The sequence below is a fragment of the Tamandua tetradactyla genome (assembly GCF_023851605.1).
Source record: "Tamandua tetradactyla isolate mTamTet1 chromosome 18 unlocalized genomic scaffold, mTamTet1.pri SUPER_18_unloc_1, whole genome shotgun sequence".
NCBI lineage: Eukaryota > Metazoa > Chordata > Mammalia > Pilosa > Myrmecophagidae > Tamandua > Tamandua tetradactyla.
This window is the reverse complement of record NW_027518250.1, coordinates 1,714,478-1,736,277: the sequence shown is the minus strand read 5'-3', so window position 1 is coordinate 1,736,277 and position 21,800 is coordinate 1,714,478. Positions and strand designations below refer to the sequence as shown.

Here is a 21,800-nt window from a genome sequence, read left to right as displayed (position 1 = left end):
ATATTCACCCATTTCTCTTGGATATAAAAGTAGGAATTGAATTTTTAAGTTCTATGCCGTATTTATGTCCAAGTGTAGTAGATAATTCCATCTAGATTCCCAAAAAGATCCAAAGATATGACAATTCTTACTTGTCATATTAATGTGTGAAAGGTATGGTTGTTCCAATATTTGTTTGTTTACTGTCATTTAAGCCATTCTATATTTGACTTATAGTACCTCACTAAGGTTTTAATATTTATTTACTTGAGTAATAATGAAGTTGCATATCCACTTCACTGATGAAAACATTGATGAAATCAGAATGTGAATAAGAGAGAAGTTAAAAGATTGTGTTCAAAAGTGTTTAGTCTCATGATAATCCCACTATCTCACTGATATTGCTACCATTGTTATGTCAGTCCAATTCAGCCTAGAGAAATAGTGCCTTCCTTTTTTATAGAGATGAAGCAACTTTTTTGTTGTATCAGTCCAATATTGGGATGCATTTAAACAGCATCAGAATCATAAGTATGCATGAGACAAAAGGCAGCAGCTGAAAAAGCCTTAATGATGTTGAAATTGGACCCCTCTTTTACAGAGAAATGAAGTCTAGCAAGGAAGAGGGATCTGTTGAAGGTCACATTGATTTGAAAGGCATTGGGTATCTACTGATCACATGTTTATAGGATTTCTTCAAGAGAGGTAAATTTGTTGCTTCAGGCTTTACTGCCCACCTCCCACTAGCTGGACCACTGAGCATTATTACTGCTCTGTTCTCACAAATGTGATTAAAGATGCTATCACCAACATTTATCCATGTACTTACTGTTTTATATATGTATATTTATATAATTCCCATGCCATTCTTACATTTAGGGATTTCAATGGCAAGGCTTAAGAAAGAATTATAAATATAAAAACACATCTGAAATATAGCCACATTATTAACACAACACATATTATTAATATTATTAGGAAAATAAAGTCCCATTATTTGTTGATAGATATATGAAAAAAGTGTGAGATAGAGAAAGAGAGAATGAAAGGAACTAAGGAGGAATGAGGCACAGACTAGAGCAAAGTCTTTCAATGTTATGTTCTCTGCAGAATTCCAAGAGGGATTGGTCACAAAACATGCCATTTACCAAGCTCTTATGTGAGTGATGAATCTCTTAAATAGTATTCCTGGTACTTGGCTATTCAACCTCTACTTGTAAAACTAAGGGAGAGTAAACACCATATCAAATCAGTCAATTCAATTTTTATTCATCTGTTTATAAGGTTTAAAATTTCCTTATCTTTAGGTCATACCCATTAGGTCTAATGAAAGGGAACAATATGGAAATCAAGTAAGCCTCTAGATGCAACAAAGTATGATATCCTATGGAAAGGAGATGATTTAATTATTTACCATGTTTCCATGCTCTAATTAGTGACAAGCCAGTGAAGCCCTGCACTTAGCTTGGGTTTTAATGTTTTAGTTAAAGACACAGTATTCTACCATGCTACTGTTCATAAGAAATGATTCCATCACATATAGGTTAATTGATAAAAACATGGCAGAGGAAGAATATCTTAAAGCCTTTCACCAAACCAAGCATTCTGCAAAGGATTTTTCTTCTTTTGTACTTTCCTTTAAAATGTCCCTGTGTTTCTTAAAGAAATGACAATTGAAAAGCATTTGGGGTTCTTATCTTTATTCCCATTCTGAAATGCTTTCACACAGGGTATTTCACATTTCACAATAACTAGGAGTGTTCTTAAGTCTTGTATGGTCCTTCAAAGATATGGCCATATCCATGTTTTCTCATCAAGGTGACTCATTGCTTTGGCCATAAGAAAGCTAGAAGAGAGTCAGATATAGTGGCAAATATCAAGAAAAAACACCAACGAATGCTTTGTATTTCCACAAAATATTTAATGTGCATTCCTGTATGCATTAATAACATCCAGTAATCACAGCCACTGTATGTAATTTAAAAAATATATTAAAAATACATTCAGAGCATGTAATATACCTTCAGTTGATTTTGTTTCACTAGCAACCTCTAAGTAATTAAAATATTACTGAGGTTTTGATTTTATCAATTATTTGTTGATTTCCCATTTTGTATCTGAGACAGAGGCAGACTTTTTGGATAACAAGAATGAAATATTCAGATCTTGAGACTAAAATGCTAAGAATCCCTTATTATAGAAAATAACTTAAAAAAACAAACTAATATTTTTAAATGTCCCCAGAAAAGTGTTGTTTGTGAATCCAAAAGAAGTATTTAGTGCTGGCTGAGAATGGTGAAAAAGAGAATGAAAGCTTTCTGTAGGGAGTGGTGGAGGAATAAAGAATTATCATTCAAGTATGTATTTCGCTGAGGCCCTTCCTTTGTTCTTTATAATCTAAGCATGTTAGGCTTATTTTGTCTAAGAGGGAAAGAAGTTATCTTCCTCAATACCGCTTTAATAGTTCATCTAACTATAATTCTTTCCTCTCCCCAAGTTGCATCTTTACTCATTCTTTAGTTCTGAAACAAAATTTTTCCATCCATGGAAGCATTTCTTCTCTACAACTAAATACAGTTGTTTGGTTTCTGATTCATAGCACCCAGACCTTTAATTCCATTATGGTTTTCAGCTTTTTATGGATTATTTGAATGCTAAATTACTTGTTTGTTGATTCCACTAGATTATTATATTAACTAGTGTATGGCTACTGAATACACCATGAAATACTAAGAATCTAAATGTACAATAGACACTTAGTAAACAGGCAATACATCACCGAATAATTGAAACAGCATACTCATGAAAGTAGAAGAAATAAAAGACTTGGTAAGAAGCATCAGACAATATTCCACAAAGATGAATTAGTTTATATAAATTCAGGATCTGTAATGCAACATATCCAGTTTGGAAAGTGTAAATTTTTGATATGATTGGGAATTAGTGAAACCAATCTTTTTTTTAATGAGTATTTGAGGCAACATATTTCCCATTTGTCCTCTGATTTTATGAAAAAAAACATAGCTATATATATAAACATACACATTCATATCCATAATTTAATATAAATATTTAAAACCATCTTTTATTTTTCAGTCTTTCAAGGGCTTCCTTCACATCTTTACTCCATAGGCTATAAATCAGAGGATTTAACATGGGAATCAAAAGTGTGTAAAACAAAGAAATTATCTTGTCTTGATCTAGGGAGTAAGAAGAGCTGGGTCAGAAATACATGAAGAGCAGAGTTCCCTGGAAAATTGCAACAACAGTCAAATGGGAAGTACAGGTGGAGAAAGCTTTGAGTCTCCCTTCAGCTGAGTGGATCTTTAAAACTGATAGGATGATATAACAATATGAAACAAGAACTCCAGAAATGGTACTCAGTAAAATCAAGCCAAAAACAGTGAATATCCCTACCTCATTGACCTGTGTATCTGAGCAAGAGAGCAAAAATAATGCAGGAATATCACAGAAGAAATGATTAATCTCATTTGACCCACAGAAACATAAGCAGAATGCTAAAATTGTATGTATCAGAGCATCCATCACTGCCACCACATAAACCCCAACCATGAGCATGGAGCATACCCTGCTGGACATGTTGATGGCATAGAGCAAGGGGTTGCTAATGGTTCTGTACCTATCAAAGGCCATCACTGACAGCAGCAAACACTCTGAATCTGTAAAGATACAGAAGGTGAGGCATTGCAGAGCACAACCAAAAAAAAGGAATTGATTTGCTCTTTGCAAAGAGGTCCACCAGCATCTTGGGTCCAATTGATGTAGAATAGCAGAAGTCACAGAAGGCAAGGTGACTGAGGAAAAAGTACATTGGTGTGTGAAGCTGGGAATCCATTCTAATTAAAATGATCATTCTGAGGTTTGCCAGAACATTAATGAGATAAACAACTAGAAGTATGGTGAAAAGGATACCTATGATTTCAGAATTAGTAGTTATTCCCAAGAAAACAAATTCAGTCAAGGAGGAGCAATTTCCATTGTCCATTCTTCTTTGCTCTTGTGCTACACTATCACAAAAATGACCAAGAAAATAGTAGATTCACCTTTAAAACTCTGCATATTCACAAGCAATTTATTATTTGTAAAGCAGAAAGTGATGTTTCTCTAAATTTTCTTTTTATCTTAGAAAATTACTGAGACATTTCACTTTTGAAAAGGCATGCTTTTTGGTTGAAACACCAAAATATCTGAGATAAGAATTAGGAAAATTTAATTATAAATCTAGATGTCATTCATGAGATATTTGATGTCTTGGCTTCCATTTGACTGAAGTACAAAGTAGTACACAAGTAGTACATTTGACTGAAATTAAATCTCATTCTGGAACAAAATGAGGTCAAAGAAACACCAAAGTTAGATTAACAACATCAGGAGATACAGAAGTAAATATTTCATATATTTAAAAATAAGTACCCAAATGGACAAAATAGCAATTGCATTTATGGCATATTTCAAGAAACTTGATGGATTTTGAAAATTTCAGTAATAAAGACTATATCATACACTAAATTAATGATATTGCATGTAAGTTAATATATAAAATAATTATGTTATTGTTTTTGGTGTACAGTGTCTTTTGCATTTTCAGAAATATGAGACATATCCTACTGAACTTTTCTATCATACTTCATTTCTTTTCCACAACATTTATAACCCAATTGTACTACTGATCTGACAAAGTTCTTGAGAAACCAACCAAACATGACACAAAGTAATGGAAACCACATTTTTAACACATATATTTTTATTTCTCTGTATTTTAAATTGACTTTTCCATTAAAAGTGGTAATGGGAAGAGTAACAATAAATATTTTCTACATATACAGGATTATATTTCTTGTTGTGTGTTTGTATTTACATGTTTGTTTAGTGTATTTGCATGCTTATGTTTGAATGTAGGTTTTGGTCTGATTTTAATATTTCTCAAATTAAGTGTTGTATTATATGCTCCATAGGAGCTTGAATTTATACAAATTTAAACATATTGTATCCAGAAAGTAAAATCTCAGTTATTATTGGCATAAGCTAGAATAAATTAAACTAATGACAACAATTAATTTACAATGGCACAGTGGTAAAAATAATAGCTTACCTACAAATCTTGGTTAAAATATAAATAAGTAAAATCTATACTTTTTTCATACAAATTCCATCAATCAAATTAGATTCAGAATCCATTTAATGGTTTAAATTGGCATAAAAAGATTTACTTAAAAATTCTTCAGTACTTCATTTTTCTAAAAAAAATAATTTTTTCTCTTCAAATGTGTCAATTCAGAACCTTAGGTGGGTATGTCTTTATGTTCATTTCTCTGGTAGATGAACAATAGGCAGAACACATTTTATTTTTATCTAATGGCTGTTGGGACTTGAGTCCCAAAGCCTCTGCCTTCCCTCTACTATGGTATGTAAACATGAGATTAGTTAGATTTATTTTTCTGTATTCCCCCACGAATACTGCAACAACTTTACCAAAGACAGAACTTTTAATTCTCCACTCTTGTCACCAAATTAATGAATGTCAGAATGGAGACAGAGCAAAATTTAATGTTTTGCTTCACATGTACCCTAGATCTATAAAGGAGCCATCTGATGAAACTCATTAGAGTCTATCAGATGACTTTAATCTCCTTTTCATTGTACATCCTATTTATTCAATTTCTAAAACAGTCTCCTTCAATTTCCCTTTTAGAAAATTTTAAAAGGGAAAATTTTCCCTTTTAGAAATTTTAGAAGATTGTTGTCTGGTCCTGAGGCATGAACTTCTATGAAATAACATCGATTGCATGATACTGATATGAAGATACACTGTCTCCCTGCTGATGATAAATGCCTACAAGTGCTCATGTATAGATAAAGACATTTTCATTCTACAAGTATGTCAGCACATTTTGATACAGAAAGCATAATTATTGGTTGATATATTCTATGAATGTTGTTTCCTACACTAAATTTACAAATACACTTGAACACATTGTATATAAGGAACTATTAAAGATTAGAAAATATTAATTAATGAAATGGAAAAAGTTCCTTACATATGATAGCAAATAGTCATTTTTTGAAACCTTTTAGGAAATAATCATATAATTATTATACATCAAGTGAGTTTTCAGAAATAAAAATATCCTCTTACCCACAATTCAGAGAATAAAAGAGAACATTTGTAAGTAAATCAGAAATCATCCACCTACCCCATCACAAATTGACATTCAAAATAAGAGAGTTTGGATGTTGTAACTATGTGGACATGAAATCATACAATTTGTATACAATTATATCTAGCTTCCTCCACAAAAGCTTATTTTGTGAGGTTCCTCAATGTGTTAGTTTGTTGTGGTCATTATTCAATGTCATTCCTGTATAGCAGTTAAATGTAGGTTATTTAATGTAGGGTACTTATTCAAAACCATAAGGTGTAATTATTTTATAAGAATCCAGTCTTCCCATTCATTTGTATATTGTCTCCAGTTATAATGCAAAGGCAAAGTTGAATTATTGTTACAGGTATTTTATGGCCTGCAAGGTCTGAAATATTTTTACCTGATTTTTAAAAAATCCTCAAGTCTGCTCTGATGTATGATAGGAGTTAGAGGTTTTTTCTGATTTATGTTATTGCAAATAATGCCAATGTAAATATTTGGTGTTTATTTACTTTTCTCTTTTGGATATAAACTAGCAATCACATTGTTGAGATCTATGTCATATATAAGTTCAGCTATAGTAAATGTTTCCATACCATTTTTCAAGTAGGGATGACAATTTCAGTTTACTAGCAACATGTGAGAGCTACAGTTATTTCACATACTTACCAGTACTAGTGAGTTTTCATTATCTTCATTTTAGACATTATGTAGGTGAGTCATTGTGCTGCATTGAGGCTTTAATGTTTATTCACTTGAGGATAAATGAAGTTGGATAACCACTTCTATGGCATTTCTGTGAAAATAAAAATGTGACTAGGAAGTGTAAAATGTTGCATTTAAAAGTATTCAGTGTTATGATAATCTCACTCACTCACTGATATTGTTACCACTGTTACATCATGTCAAATCAGTCTAGAGAAGCAATGCCTTCCTTTTATATAAAGGTGAAGTAACTGTATATATTTTTATGTCATATCAGTTCTATAGTGTGATGACTTAAAACAGCATTTGCCTCCCATGCAGGAGACCCAGTTTTGATTCCCAGACCATGCATTCCCCCAGAAAACCAGCATTAGAATTATAGTTCCACATAGAGACAAACTGTGACAGCTGGATCGGGCTTAGTTATATTGAAATTGAGCTTCTCTTTTATAGGAAGAGAACCAAAGTCTAGCAAGGAACAGGGACTTGTTAAAGGGTGTAGTGACTTGAAAGGTATTGGACACCTAGTCCATTGCATGTTGCTAGAGTGGGATCTCTTCAAGGGAGGTTGGTATTGCTTCTCATTTTCTGTCTACTTGCCACTAACTGGTCACTGAACATTATTTTGCTGCTTTGAATCTGTGGTGGACCCCAGAAAACCATGACTTTTAATTCTCATTTAACATTTCTGGTTGGGAGCTTCATAATTGTTTCCATGGAGATGTGACTCACCCAGTAGTGAGTGGTAACTTTTGATTAGATGATTTCCATGGAGGTATGTCTCCATCCATTGAAGGTGGGGTTATTTACTGGAATCCTTTTGGATTTTGGAGAGTCACTTTTTAAAGTCATGAGAATGCCACAGAACCATTAAGCAGAGTCCCCCAGCCAGCAACTTTTGGAGATGAAAACAGGAAACACCTCCCATGAGCTTCATGAAACAAGAGGCTTGGAGAGAAAGCCAGCAGATGCTGCCATGTTCACCATGTGCATTTCCAGCTGAGAGAGAAATGCTGAACATCATCAGCCTTCTGGAACCAAGGTATCTTTCCTTGGATGCCTTAGATTGGTACTTTCTATAAACTTGGCTTAATTGGGACATTTTCTCAGCCTTAGAACTGTAACTAGCCAACTTATTAAATTTTCCTTTTTAAAAATCCATTCTGATTCTGTTATATTGCATTCCAGCTGCTAGCAAGCTAGAAAAGATTTGGCACCAGAGGAGTGGGGGAGCTGCTGTGGTTTGAAAAAACCAAACAGGTTGGAATCACTTTTCAAATGGATAAGGGGAAGATTTTGGAGGAGTTGTGAGGAGTTCAATAGATAAGGCCTGGAATGCTTTGAAGAGATTGTTAGTGGAAACATGTACTCTAGGGATGCTTCTGACCACACACCAGACAGAAATGAAGCATGTATCATTACAAATTGGAAGGAAGGTGATTCTTGTTTTAAAATGGTAGATAATCTGTCAGAATTAGCTAGTGGCTTTGGCTGGAAGGCAGATTTTAAAAGCCATGATCTTGGATATTTAGCAGAAGAGGTTTCCAAATTAAATGAGGAAAATGCAGCCTGTATTCTCATCACAGCTTATAGTGAAATGCAGCAGGAAAGAGAGAAGCTGAGAACTGAAATCTTGGTTCAAAGAAAATGAAAATTGATGTTCTATAAAATTTTTGGCTTCCAGGAAGGAAGATCCCAAAGAATAGTGACCTATGTGAGCATTTAGCCAAGTATGGAACCAATCAGATATTTCAGAGAAAACCAGGATTGGACATGGAGTTATCCAGGAAGAATTTGTGAAAACTTCTTATTTCTGTTGGGCATGATCCAAGGCTACTGAATAGAAAGCCAATGATAGCATTGCTGGATATGTGTAAAGAGAACCACTCTCAGTCAGTGGTCTGAGAGGGACAGAGAGGGACATATTGGAGGAAAAACAACTTCAGAGACAAAGGCATACAGGCTGCAGTCTGAAATCAAGAAGCATCAGGCAAGGAGAATGGACCCACCCAAGCACATGGAGAGGGTGAGTTTGCCCTGAAGGCAGAGAATGGGCCTACCACCTTGTTGCAGTAGAAAAGCCATACTGCCTCAGGCCTTGGAGAAGGTAGAACATGTTATTTGGTGTTTGGGGAGAGCCTGACTGATTGCCACCATGTGGTGGGGTTGAACATGGGCCCAGGAGATGGCAGAGAGCCTGGATGCAGCCCTGATCCTTGGAGATGGTGGAGCCAACAAAAAGGTGGTCTTCTCAATGTCCTACAAGGTTGCATTCGGGGGGGCACTGCATAGACCCTTGGAAAGGGTGGGACTGCCACATTCAAAAGCCCTGATGATAAATGACTCTCAGGGTTTGAAATCTAATGGACTTTGCCCTGTAGATTTTTGAAACTGTTTGGGTTCTGTGACCCCTGTGTTCCTCCCAATTTCACTATATGGAAATGGGTATATGTATCCTATGACGGTTCCTCCTTTGTATGTTGGAAACAAATAGCTTGTTTTGTGTTTTACAGGTCCAGAGACAGAGGACCATTTTACCCTAGGACAAACCATGCCTGTACCTGACTTGATGAGATTTTATACTTTTCTTGATTTTGCTTTGTATTTGTGTTGCTACTGAAATTCTTTAAGGTTCTCTGATGTTTTATGGAATTAATGTATTTTGCATTTGAAAAGAACATGTCCTTTTGGGATCCAAAGGGTGAAATGTGCTGATTTGAATCTATGCTGGACCCCAGAAAAGCCATGTCCTTTAATTCTCATTTAATACTTTTGGCTGGGGGCCTTTTGATTATTCCCATGGAGATGTGAGCCAACCAATTGTGGGTGGTAACTTTTAATTAGATGATTTCCATGGAGGTGTGTCTCTTCCCATTGAAGGTGGGGTTGCTTATTGAAATCATTTAAAAATGGAAATATTTTGGAGAGAGTTCATTTTTAGAGCCACATGAACACCACAGAACAGGAAGTAGAGTCCACCAGCCAGCAACTTTTGGAGATGAAGAAGGAAAATGTCTCCCTGGGAGCTTCATGAATCAAGAAGCCTGGAGAGAAAGCCAACAGATGCGACTGTGTTCACCATGTACCTTTCCAGCTGAGAGAGAAATGCTGAATGTCATTGCCCTTCTTGGACCAAGGTTCCTTATATTGGACATTTCTATAGCCTTGTTTTAATTGTTACATTTTCTCAGCCTTAGAATTGTAAACTAGAAACTTATTAAATTTCCCTTTATGAAAGCCATTTTGATTCTTGTATATTGCATTCCAGTAGCTAGCAAACCAGAACAATTATTATGGCTCTATTTTCACAAATGTAGTTAAACAAGCTATCACCAGTATTTATCTTCCTACTCACTGTATTATACACATACCCAAATCTACCATCTCCGTGCTGTTCTTATATTTAGGAATTTCATTGAGCAGGCTTAAGAAAGGAGTATAGATATAGGAACATAGCTTTAATATTAACACACTCTACACTCATATTGTTAATATCATGTCTGGAAAATAAAAGTACCTTAGGTATTTGTAGATTGTTGAGAAGAGTGTGTGATAGAGAAACCTAAAATGAAAGGGACTAGTGAGGATGAAGTAAACAGGTTAGAACAGGTAAAAGGCTTTTGATGTTATATTCTCACTATATCCATAGATCTTAAAGGGGCAAAGTTCATGCCATCCTCCCAAACTCTTATTTGAGTTACAAATCTCCTAGTCAGTATTCCAAAAATTTGGTTATTCAACCTCTACTTGTGTAATTAAGGGAGAGGAAGCAGAACATCAAATCATTTTATCCCATTTTGAGGCATCCATTTATAGGGCTTTAAATTTCTTTATCTTTAGGTCATCCTTCTAGGGCTAATGCAAGGCAACAAATGTGGAGATCAGTCTTTAGTAGATGCAGTAATACATACAATATATGGAAATAGGAATGATTTAATTAGATGCCATAATTATATTTACATAAATATTGAAGTAAAGTGGTATAATCCTGATATTGTTCTGTTTTCAATATTGTTTTGATTATTTAGGCTTTTGAAATCAGTGGAAGTTTACATCTTAGCAATGTTGAAGAATGGTAGTAACTTCTACCATTACATTGACTTTGCATTTATCTCTATTCATTTAGTTATGTATTAATCAATCCACAATGTTTTGTCATTTTCAGTGGTGAGGGCTTGTATAAGTTGTCCATGCATTTCATGCAATCAACTTTAATTTTAATTCAAATGTCTCTTAAATTTTATTGTTTAATTGTCTGTTGCTAGTGTACAGCACCATAATTTGTTGTATATTCACCACATTAAAAATTCCAAGACAATTTCTTCTTTGTTCTCTCAAGAAAATTTTGGACCTGTTTGGGAGCCACATTGCTCTCCTCAGAAAGCCTCATTATGCAAGTAAAAATCCTTTCATTCATCCTCAATGTGTTCCTTGCATTATCTGTCTCAATATCTGAGCCAAATTTTTGACTGTGGGAGGTCTATCCTGGTTCTGCAAAGTGACCTCAAAGGAAGGATAACTCTGAGTGCAGCAGGACCAAGAGCTCAGAGGGTAGAGTTTGGAACTATGGAAAAATAGTCCCAGACCTTGGAAACCTGGGTGCATTCCTGGCTAGATTTCAGAGTTGCTATGGACCCTTGGTAACTTCCATTTGTAACAGTGACTCGTATGTAACTTCCATTTTAACATGGGACTCTCGTTCTCTTGCTGGCATTGATGAAGAAGTTAACAATGTCGAAGGCCAAGGTGAAAAGGCACTGAGGGTGGCCTTTAGGAACTAAGAGTAGACTCCTGCCCATAATAAGCAATGTAAAAGAGTTCCTCATTCTCCAATTGCCTTTTCCAGTCACATATTCAGTTGTTATGTCAGCTCTAGTTAATACTTAGATTGCAGTCTTGTGGAAGATCCAGCTAAGCTGTGCTAACATTCCTGTTCCATATATAACAAGTAGATATCATTTTAATCTGCTATATCATTGGTAATTTCTTATGGAGTATTAGATAATGAATGCAGGTGCCCTTTATCAGCCCAAGAAAGGTTTCTTTCTTTTTTTAATTTAATGAAGCATTCCACTGGAATGTATATTTAATTTCTCATGTCTTTTACCCCATCTATTGAGATGACTGTATGACTTTTCTCCTTTAATCTGTTAATATCAAATTTTAATCAGCATTGAATTTCCAGGAATTATCCTTCTTGCATATATTATCTTTTTTTTATATAGCTTTGTGTTATATTTGCAAATACTTTGTTAAGGAATTTTGTATATATCCCTATAAGTGATACTAGTTTGTAATGTTATTTTTTTGTAAGATATCTTTCAGGTTTGTGTTCTTGATTATTTTGGTCATAGAACAAGTAGATATGTTATATATCTCCATTCTCTGAACAACTTGGCATAATCTTTTATTGAAGTTGTGACATACCCAATTGTGGGTTGAATCTTTTGATTAGCTGGAAATATGACTCCTTCCATTCAAACTGGGTCTTGATTAGTTTACTGCAGTCTTTAAGAGAGCTCATGGAAAGGGAAAGAGCTCAGAGCCACCACAGAGATTTGGAGATGCAAAGAAAATATTCCCATGGAACCTGTTTGAAACTAAAATCCAAATACCAGAAGATGCCAGCCACAAGCCTTCCCAGCTGACAGAGATGTTTAGACACATCAGCCTTTTTTTGAGTGAAGGTATCTGTACCTGGATGTCTTAGTTTGGAAATTTTTATGGACTTATAACTGTAAACTTGTAACTTAATAACTCCATTTATAAAAGCCAACCCATTGCTGGTATATTACATTTCTAGCAGCATTAACAAACTAAAACAACACCTTCATTTGGACATTTTTATAGCCTTAGAACTTTAAACTTCTAACTTAATAAATTCCCTTTATAAAAGCCAATACATTTCTGGTACATTGCATTCTGGCAGCATTAACAAACTGAAACAGCCCTCAAAGGGATATGGCTTTGTGTAGAACATTGCATAAAAGAGCCTGTGTATTAAGCCATGATAGAAACAAGGCTTCTGCTTTAGCTTTTATAGCAGAAGCTGTTAGTTAACTAGAACATGGGGGCCTTCTATGTATATGATAGGAGTCATTGTTATTACTAATTCCTCTCCCTGTTCCCAAGGAAAAGAATACTTATCCACTTCAGTGGTATTTTCTAGCATAAGCCCCAGCAAGTTTGTTTATTACAAACTGGGCTCTATTTCTGGGGCCTGTGGCAATCTCAATATGAGTCCTTGTACTTTTATAATAGGAGGAATACCCTTCTACAATGTCACTTAACTTCTATTCTTCTTGTGATGCAGTGGATATCAGGGTCTTAACATACTCAGATACTGAGGTTTGTTCAGCTGTTTGTACCCAATTTATCAGCACCCATGGCTGGGTGCTTCCAGTAAATAATGCACCCAGCCATGCAATGAGTGGTTGAGAGATATCTTCTGTAGCTGTTGTTTTAATATACCATTCTTCCTTTCTATCAGGCAAGCAGTCTGGGGGTTTTATGGCAGATGAAAATGCCAGGCAATTTTGCTCTCCCGTGCCTAGTCCTGGATCTGATGATCTGTAAAACGGGTGCCTTGGTCACTTTCAATGTGTTGTGGTTACCTACACAATAGAAAAGTCCTTGAGTACTTGTTTTGTTGAAACCTGACTCACTATCACCACCCAAAAGCCAGTAGAATGCCAGCTATGAGTCATTTCTCCTAATGCCACTGATTCATCCAAAGAATAACCATGGTACATAGCAGAGTTTTTGGTGCCTATGGAAAACAGCATAAGATCGTGGACTATAACCATCCAGATATTTCATAGCTGAGTCCACTGTCTGCTCTGATATTTTACTTCATTCATTCATATGAGTAGGAGATAGAAGGGGGAGAGAGAGAGAATGACATGGAAGGAAGAAGCTGAAATCAACAAAAACCAGAAGAGAAGAGAGAGCCCAGCTGATACCACCATGTGCCTTGCCATGTGGCAGAAGAGCCAAAGAGCACTGGGAACTGATTTTTAGGAACAAAACATTTTCATCATCATCATGTCCTTATTTGAACATTTTTCTCAGCCACAAAACTATAAGTTTGCAAATGAACAAATTCTGATTGCTTAAGTCAAACCATTTCATGATACTGTTTTCAGCAGCCTAGGAAATTAAAACACCAGGCACCTTCTAATGGGGTTTATACATCCTCTATTACTGCTGTTGTTTCTTCTATTGCTGAAATGGGTGGTGTAAGGGAATTAAGTACACCCTAGTACTTAATTGACCCTAAAAATTTATGCAATTCTTCAGTTAGTGGACTGATTTGGCAAGAACCCTATTGTTGCAAATTAATATCCCATTTTCATAGTGTGCTAGCTGGTAGAGAGTAACTTTTAGACTGAATACTAGTGTCCTTGACCTATCCACTTAAGGTCAGTGGTGTTTTTTGCTAGGTTCTCTAGAGAAACAGAATCAGCAGAAAATATCCATAAATATAAAATTTATAAAAGTGTCTCATGCAACAATGGGGATGTAGAATCCAAGGTCTGTGAGGCAGGCCACATCTCTGATGAAGGTCCTAATGAATTCTCAGGAGAGGCTGGCTGGGCAACCATGGGATGTAAGTGTCCAAGATCTGTAGCATAGGGCTCAAGCTGGCACCTCTCATAGACGACTTCAGTGAACACTCATGAGAGGCTGGCTGAGTGAAGCAGGAAAAATGACCATCTCTTCTGAGTCATCCCTAGAAGAATTCCGGTGATTAGATTAAGCATCACTGATTGCAAAAGACACTCTGCTTAGCTAATTACAAGTGCAATCAGCTGTGGATGCAGCCAGTGTGATCTTAATTTAAGTCCATGAAATGTTCTCATAGCAACAGACAGGCCATCACTTGCCCAACTAGACAACTGGGTACCATCACCTGACCAAGTTGACACATGAACCTGACCTTCAGAGTCCACCCCTTGTGAGCTTGGCAGCTTCACATATCACCTTAAACCATACTTAATCTATAAATAGAAAACAATAATAGATACATTTTTCCTTGCCTAACAATACTCAATTGTCCCTTATACAACCAGAAATATATTAAATTTCTCCAGAATAGGCTGCAAATTCTTGAGTAATATTTACTCTTAAACTGATAACTTACAATTTAAATACTATAACATGAACAAAACAGCATTATAGTCCTCATTTCTGTAATTGATCATGTAGTTGTAGTTCATAATTATCACTGCTTTCTTCCACTACCCTTTCCATGTTTCCTTTACCCTCAGCAAGCACTTCAGCTGGTCAGGACTCTCTGTTTTTATAATTCAAGTTAGACTTCTGCTCACTTGACTTAGCACTTATTTGCTTATTTAGCTCAAACAAGAATTTAATGAACTGACCATCTGTTGTACTTCTGGCTACCCAATAATCTACTAGCCAATGCCACAAGTCTCTGTAAGTCAGATTATTTTGACTCCTGTTTTTTTCAGATATGAAAATACTGTGCTACTAGAACTCACAGCATTAGAGAGGACATCACTATCCATCTCAGAAATCATCCACATACCCATCATAAATTGATGTACAATATAAAAGATTATTTTTTATACTTTTAACCATTTGGAAATGAAATCATAGAGTCTATATGCAGTTATGTTTGTGATATTCCTCTATGTTGCTGTTTGTTGTGGTCATTCTTCATTCTCACTGCTATATAGTGGCCCAATATACCACATCCATATGTTATTTATTTCATCTAGAACAGCAATTTGCAAATATTGCCTGTAAAAATTTATTGGAACACATTAACCTGAAAAATTTGTATATTGTCTCCCGTTATTGTAATGCAAGGAGAAACTTGAATGCTTCTCACAGAGACTTTAATGCCTGCAAAGTAAAAAACATTATTAACAACACTTAAAAGTAATCATTGACTCTGATCTCGTTTGCTGATAGAAACTTGATTTATTTTCAGATTTATGTTTTTGTAAATAATTCTACTGTGCATATATGTATATGTTGGCATGGATAGGCTCCAGGAATAGAACCTGGGTTTCTGGCATGGCAGGTGAGAGTTCTGTCACTGAGCCACCATTGCACCACCCTACTATGAATATTTCTGTACATGCCTTTATTGGATATTCACTCATTGTCATGGATATAACTGGGAATCAAATTTTTGGATTTTTCAATGCCATATGTATATTCAAATAAAGCAGATCCTTCCATATCACTTTCCAAATAGGGATGATAATTCTCACTTGTACTACCAATATGTGATAGGTACAATTGTTTCACATACTCACCAATACATGTTATATTTGCATATCATCATTTTAACTGTTCTGTGAGTCATGGTGCTGCTTTGATGTTTTAATTCTTATTTACTTGAGTATATATAAAATTGGATAGCAATTCCTGTGATATGTCTATGTAAGTAAGAATGTGAATAAGAACCAGTTAAAAGGTGTGTTGTGGTAGATTCCTAACATCTGGTTATTTTACCTCAACTTGCACATTTAAAGGAGAGGAAACATGCAATCAAAGCAGCCAATTCCATTTTGGGTCATCAATATATAGGGCTTAAAATATCCTTCTACTTATTTCACACACACTAGGTGGATAGAGGCCTACCTAGAGATTAAATCAATCTCTAGAAATAGTAATATATAAGGTCATGTGAAAACACAATGAGTTAATTAGATGTCATGTTTAGATAATCCAAATAACTGCAATAGCTAGATGTCTTTCTGCTGTTTGAACTTTAATATCTCAATATGAAACACAGTTTTCTGCTGTGCTTCCATTAATAATAACAATTCCAACACAATATGAGTAAATTGAGAAAATGTGATGGAGGAAGAATCCCTTAGTATCCTTTGTCTAAAACAGGGTTTTCCCATAGAACTTTTTTACTTCTATATTTTCCCCTAACATGTTACACAAAGAAATAGTAACTTGTAAACCACAGGAGTTCCTTGGTCTTTATTCCTGTTCTTAACTATTTTCACACAAGGCATTTTACAGTGTCACTTATCAAGTTTAAGATGTTCAATGACTTTAGCTTCTACAATTTTAATGTATAATTAATTAGGAGCGTCCTTGAGTGTTGTTAGAACTGAGAGAAATCATGTAGGTGAATATCTAGAAAGAATATCAATAAATGCTGTTTTTTCCTAAATTATTTCTATGTATTTACATATCCAGTGTTTATAGTAATCACACGTATCTGACTTACAAGGTATCAAATATATTCAAAGGCCATACTATATTTTAGTTAATTTTATTTTGATTAACATTTATTAAATAAGCACAAAAATATTAATGTGGTTTTGATTTTATTATTTGTCTGTTTTATTCCTAATTTGAATACATGACATGAGGCAGATACTTTGGTAACATGAATGAAAAACTCAGTTCTTGAGTACTAATTTTTCACAATTTCACATTGGAGAATATTATTTAATAAACAGAATAAAGAATAATATTGTCAAAATACTTTGAGGAGATAGTTGTCTATAAATACAAAAGGGAGCATTTAACATGGGTGGAGAAAGGAGAAGAGAAGAAAATTTGTGGAGGAAGTTGATGGACCAGTTAAGAATTATCATTCAAGGGTGTACTTTGTTTGGGTAGTTTTCCTTGCTCTTTATATCTTAGGCATGTTGGATTTATTGCTTATTTAAAGGCAAGTTTTTGTCCTCCTCAAGTCTTCTCTAATTGTCATTCCTTGTTCCTGTAATTCTTTCCTTTCCCCAGCTTGCCCCAGTTTACTCAACATTTAGCTATCTGAAAAAATTACTCCATTGAGGGAAAACTTCCTTCTCTGCATACCAAACACAGACATTTTGTTTTGGATATTCATTGGTCTTTTTATTTTGTGATAATTTGCTATTTGTTATGAATTTTTGAGAGCTTAACTAATTGTTTGTTTTTCAAATAAATTGTTCATTAGCATAAAAACTGTGGGATTCACCATGAAATAAGCACCTAAATGTACAAAACAGACTTAGAAAGCATGCACTACATTTTTGAATAATTGAAACAGTACACAAGTGAAAATTTGAGCAAATAATAGTTTCCCATGACATGCAGTGTCAGGCAAATTTTATACTTTGAAGGAGTTAGATATATGTAGTTTCAGGGCATATAATGAAGCATAAACATTTAAGGAAACACACAATTTTGGTATGACTGTGATTTAACATTCTATTCTGAAAATTAGTATTTGAAACAACTTGTTTCTTATGTATTTTAGTATGATTTTATGAAACCATGAGTGCAAATATATACACACTCTTACATGCATGCATAAACATACACATACATATGTATTTATTTAATATAAATATTTACAGCCACCTTTTCTTTTTCAGCCTTTCCAAAGCCTCTTTCACATCTTTATTCTGCAGGCTATAAATCAGGGGGAATCATAAGGGTGTAAAACAAAGTGTTCATTTTCTTTTGATGTAAGGAGTAGGAAGAACTGGGCTGGTAATACATGAAGACCACAGTTCAGTGGAAAATTGCAAATACAGTCAAGTGGGAAGTGCAGGTGGAGAAAATTTTGAATCTTCTCTCAGAAGAGTGGATCTTTAAAAACTGATGGGATGATCCAACAATAAAACACAAGAACTGCTGAGCTAGCAGTCATTTCAATGAAGCCAAAAATGGTGAATAATACCAATTCATTGATATCAGAACATGAAAGGAGGTAGGGAAGGGGCAAATAACAGAAGAAGTGATTAATCTCATTTGACCCACAGAAACATAAGTGGAATGCTAAAGTTGTATATATCAGAGCATCCATCAATCTCCCCAGATAAACCCCACCCATGAGTGTGGAGCACACTCTGCTGGACATGTTGACTGCATAGAGCAAGGTGTTGCTAATGGCCTTGTACCTATCAGAGACCATCACTAACAGCAGCAAACACTCAGAATCTGTAAAGATACAGAAAACAAAGATTTGCAGAGCACAGAGTGAAATTTATTTGTTCTTGGCAAAGAGGCCCACCAGTGTCTTATGCCCAATTGATGTGGAATAGCAGAGGTCAGAGAAGGCAAGGTGACTGAGGAAAAAGTACATCAGTGCATGAAGCTGAGTATCTATTCTAATTAAAATGATCATTCCAAGGTTTGCCAGAATAATAATGTGGTAAACAATTAGAACTATCATAAATAGGATTCCTTTGATGTCAGAATTAGTAGTTATTCCCAAGGAAAGGAATTCAGTCAAGGAGGAGCAATTTAACTTGTCCATTGTACTTTGTTCTAAAACTAAACTATTGCAAAAATAATTAAGAAGATGGTATATCCATGCTAAGTCTCTGGACATCCACAAGCTATTACCTACAATCAGGAAGTTATTTGTTTTTTTAAAGTTTCTTCTTTATCCTCAGAATATTACTCAGACATGTGTCAGTCTATAAAGAGGTATCTTCAGCTATTACACAATGTTAAAAGTAATCTGTGATAAGTACTGAGAAATATTGCTCTCCATGTAGATGCTATTCATGAAGGATGGGCTTTCCTCACATTCCTTAATTTCTCTCGTTGTCACTTCTTTATATCAGGGAATTTAATTAGATTAATTCACCCATGTTATAAGGACAGGCTCAAAGTTACAAGACCAATGACCTCACATGCTTGAAAGTATTTACTCCACAAAAATGTGATCACAATTACTATGTTCCTCCAAAATCAACATTAGTTGAAAAGACTTACATGCTCCAGAAATATTGAGCTTATCAGTGACTTAACAGTGATGAAAACCATTATATAACTGTTCTTTGTCACTACTTAGTGATATATGAAATATGTTCTATTGATATGTTCTCTACAAAGGTATTACTTCTTTGTCACACTAGAAGTGGTTTCACATCAAAGAAGAAGTCTCTTGAGATATGAAAGAGAACAAAATTTAACTTACACATGTGCACCTATTTTGATTTTAATTTAACATTTCCATTGAAGAAACAGATACAAGAAATGAGGCAATAAATATTCATGAGATATATAAAGTTCTCTTGTATATTTATATGCATATCTGTGCTGTCATTTTGTATGTGTGTATAATCTTTCTGTTGATAAATGAGATTTGGAATGCTGATGACAATGTTTTATTTTAATTTTTAAGCCTAAGTAAAAATGGCATGTGAGCCACATGGAGTTGAATTTGCACAAGTTGATATTTGCAATGAGCATCCAATTATTTTTTAAATAAAACTAAAAACAAAACCTGAAAGTCAGATATAAACTTGCACAATGAAAAAGGAGTAAGATATTCTCATGTACCTAGATTAAATAAAATATTTAAAACCATTTTTTAGCATGTAGAATATAATGTGATCAACCAGATTCATTCATCTCTAAGAAGAAGATAATTTTGGAGCTATAGTTCAGAGAATTTATTATCTTGTATGTGAGAATGCCAGTCTCAAAAGATTCATTTGCAAATACCACACATATTTTTGCAAAAATATGCTTCTTTTTTATCCATATTCTTTAAATTTGAAGACTTGGAAGCCTACCTAAAGTGTTTGCGTCTTTCTGTTCTTGCCTACAGTTACTGAGCAGTAAGCAGATGACATTTAATTTTACCCAGTAACATTTGGGACTTAAATCCCAGGAGCCTCTGCCCTCACATTCTGTGTTATACAAACCTGGGATTAATTAGATTAGATTCCATATTCCCTCCCCCCTCCCAGGAATACTATGATAATTTTCACAAATACTAAGCTTTTAATTCTTTATTCATGTCACCAAATCAATCTCTATCAGGAAGGTACCTCTAATTGGCATTTTTTATTATTTTTTTGGTTAGAGAAGTTATCTGTTTGCAGAAATTTCATGCATAAAACATACAAAATGCAGAGTTCCTACATACCACCATATTATTAACACCTTGCATAAGTGAGGTTCATGTCTTCTAATTCATGTAAAAACATTTTTATAATTCTATTAACAGTAGTTCATCATTTATAATATTGTTCACTGTGTTGTACAGTCTTATTTTTTTTTAGTTTTTATTTCCATAGGTATATGATGCAAAATTTCCCCTTTAGCCACATTCACATTTATAATTCAATGCTGTCAATTAGATTCATGATGGTGTGATACCATCACTATATCCATTACCAAAACATTATAATCAAGCCAAATAGAAATTTTGTACAGTTTAAGTATTGGCTTTTCATTTACATTCCATATCCTCCAGCCCAACCACTGGTAACCTATATTCTTGATTCTGACTTTATAAGTTTGATTATACTAATTATTTCATATCAGTGAAGTCATATAATATTAGTCCTTCTGTGTCTGGCTTCTTTCACTCAACATGATGTCTTTAAGTTTCATCCATGGTATTACATGACCAATTGTGTCAGGCTTCTCTCACTTTCCATGTTTTCCACCTTCACTCATGTTGTAGCATGTATCAGGACTTCAATCCTTTTTATGGCCAAATAAGATTCCATTGTATGGCTGTATGGAATTTCATTTATCTGTTCATCAGTTGATGTGTATTAAGGTTTATTGTTTATACTTTTGGTAATTATGAATAATGCTGCTATGGATTTTCATAGTAATAAAATTTAAAATGCTGTTTTTTTCACTATGCACAGTTTAATTCTCTTCACCCAGCAAGATATCTTCTTTTCATTAATTTGATGATTCTGTCACATTCTCAATACTCAATGAACTCTTTCTTGAATTATGTTTCTTTTCTTCATATATGTATATCTCTCTACTACACTTAAGGTTTTAGGTATAAAATCAATGTATTCATATTTATTCCCTGCAGTCTGTAAAAAGGATTTTCACTGTTTACTGCTTATTAAATATTTATTGTAAAGTATTTCAGACTATATATATTGTAAGGTTGTGAACAGAAAGTATAATTATAATAGCTTTTGGATTATTTCTACTAATATAGTTTATAATATTTTGCTTAATTATGATCTTAAT

General features: G+C 34.4%; 2 pseudogenes; both read right to left on the bottom strand.

Moving 5' to 3' along the window:
- Nucleotides 1-3,051: 3,051 nt before the first annotated feature.
- LOC143672858 (olfactory receptor 5W2-like) lies at nucleotides 3,052-3,988 on the bottom strand (annotated as a pseudogene).
- A 14,196-nt stretch (nucleotides 3,989-18,184) lies between these two features.
- Nucleotides 18,185-21,042, bottom strand: LOC143672855 (olfactory receptor 5W2-like; annotated as a pseudogene).
- Between the last annotated feature and the right edge of the window lie 758 nt (nucleotides 21,043-21,800).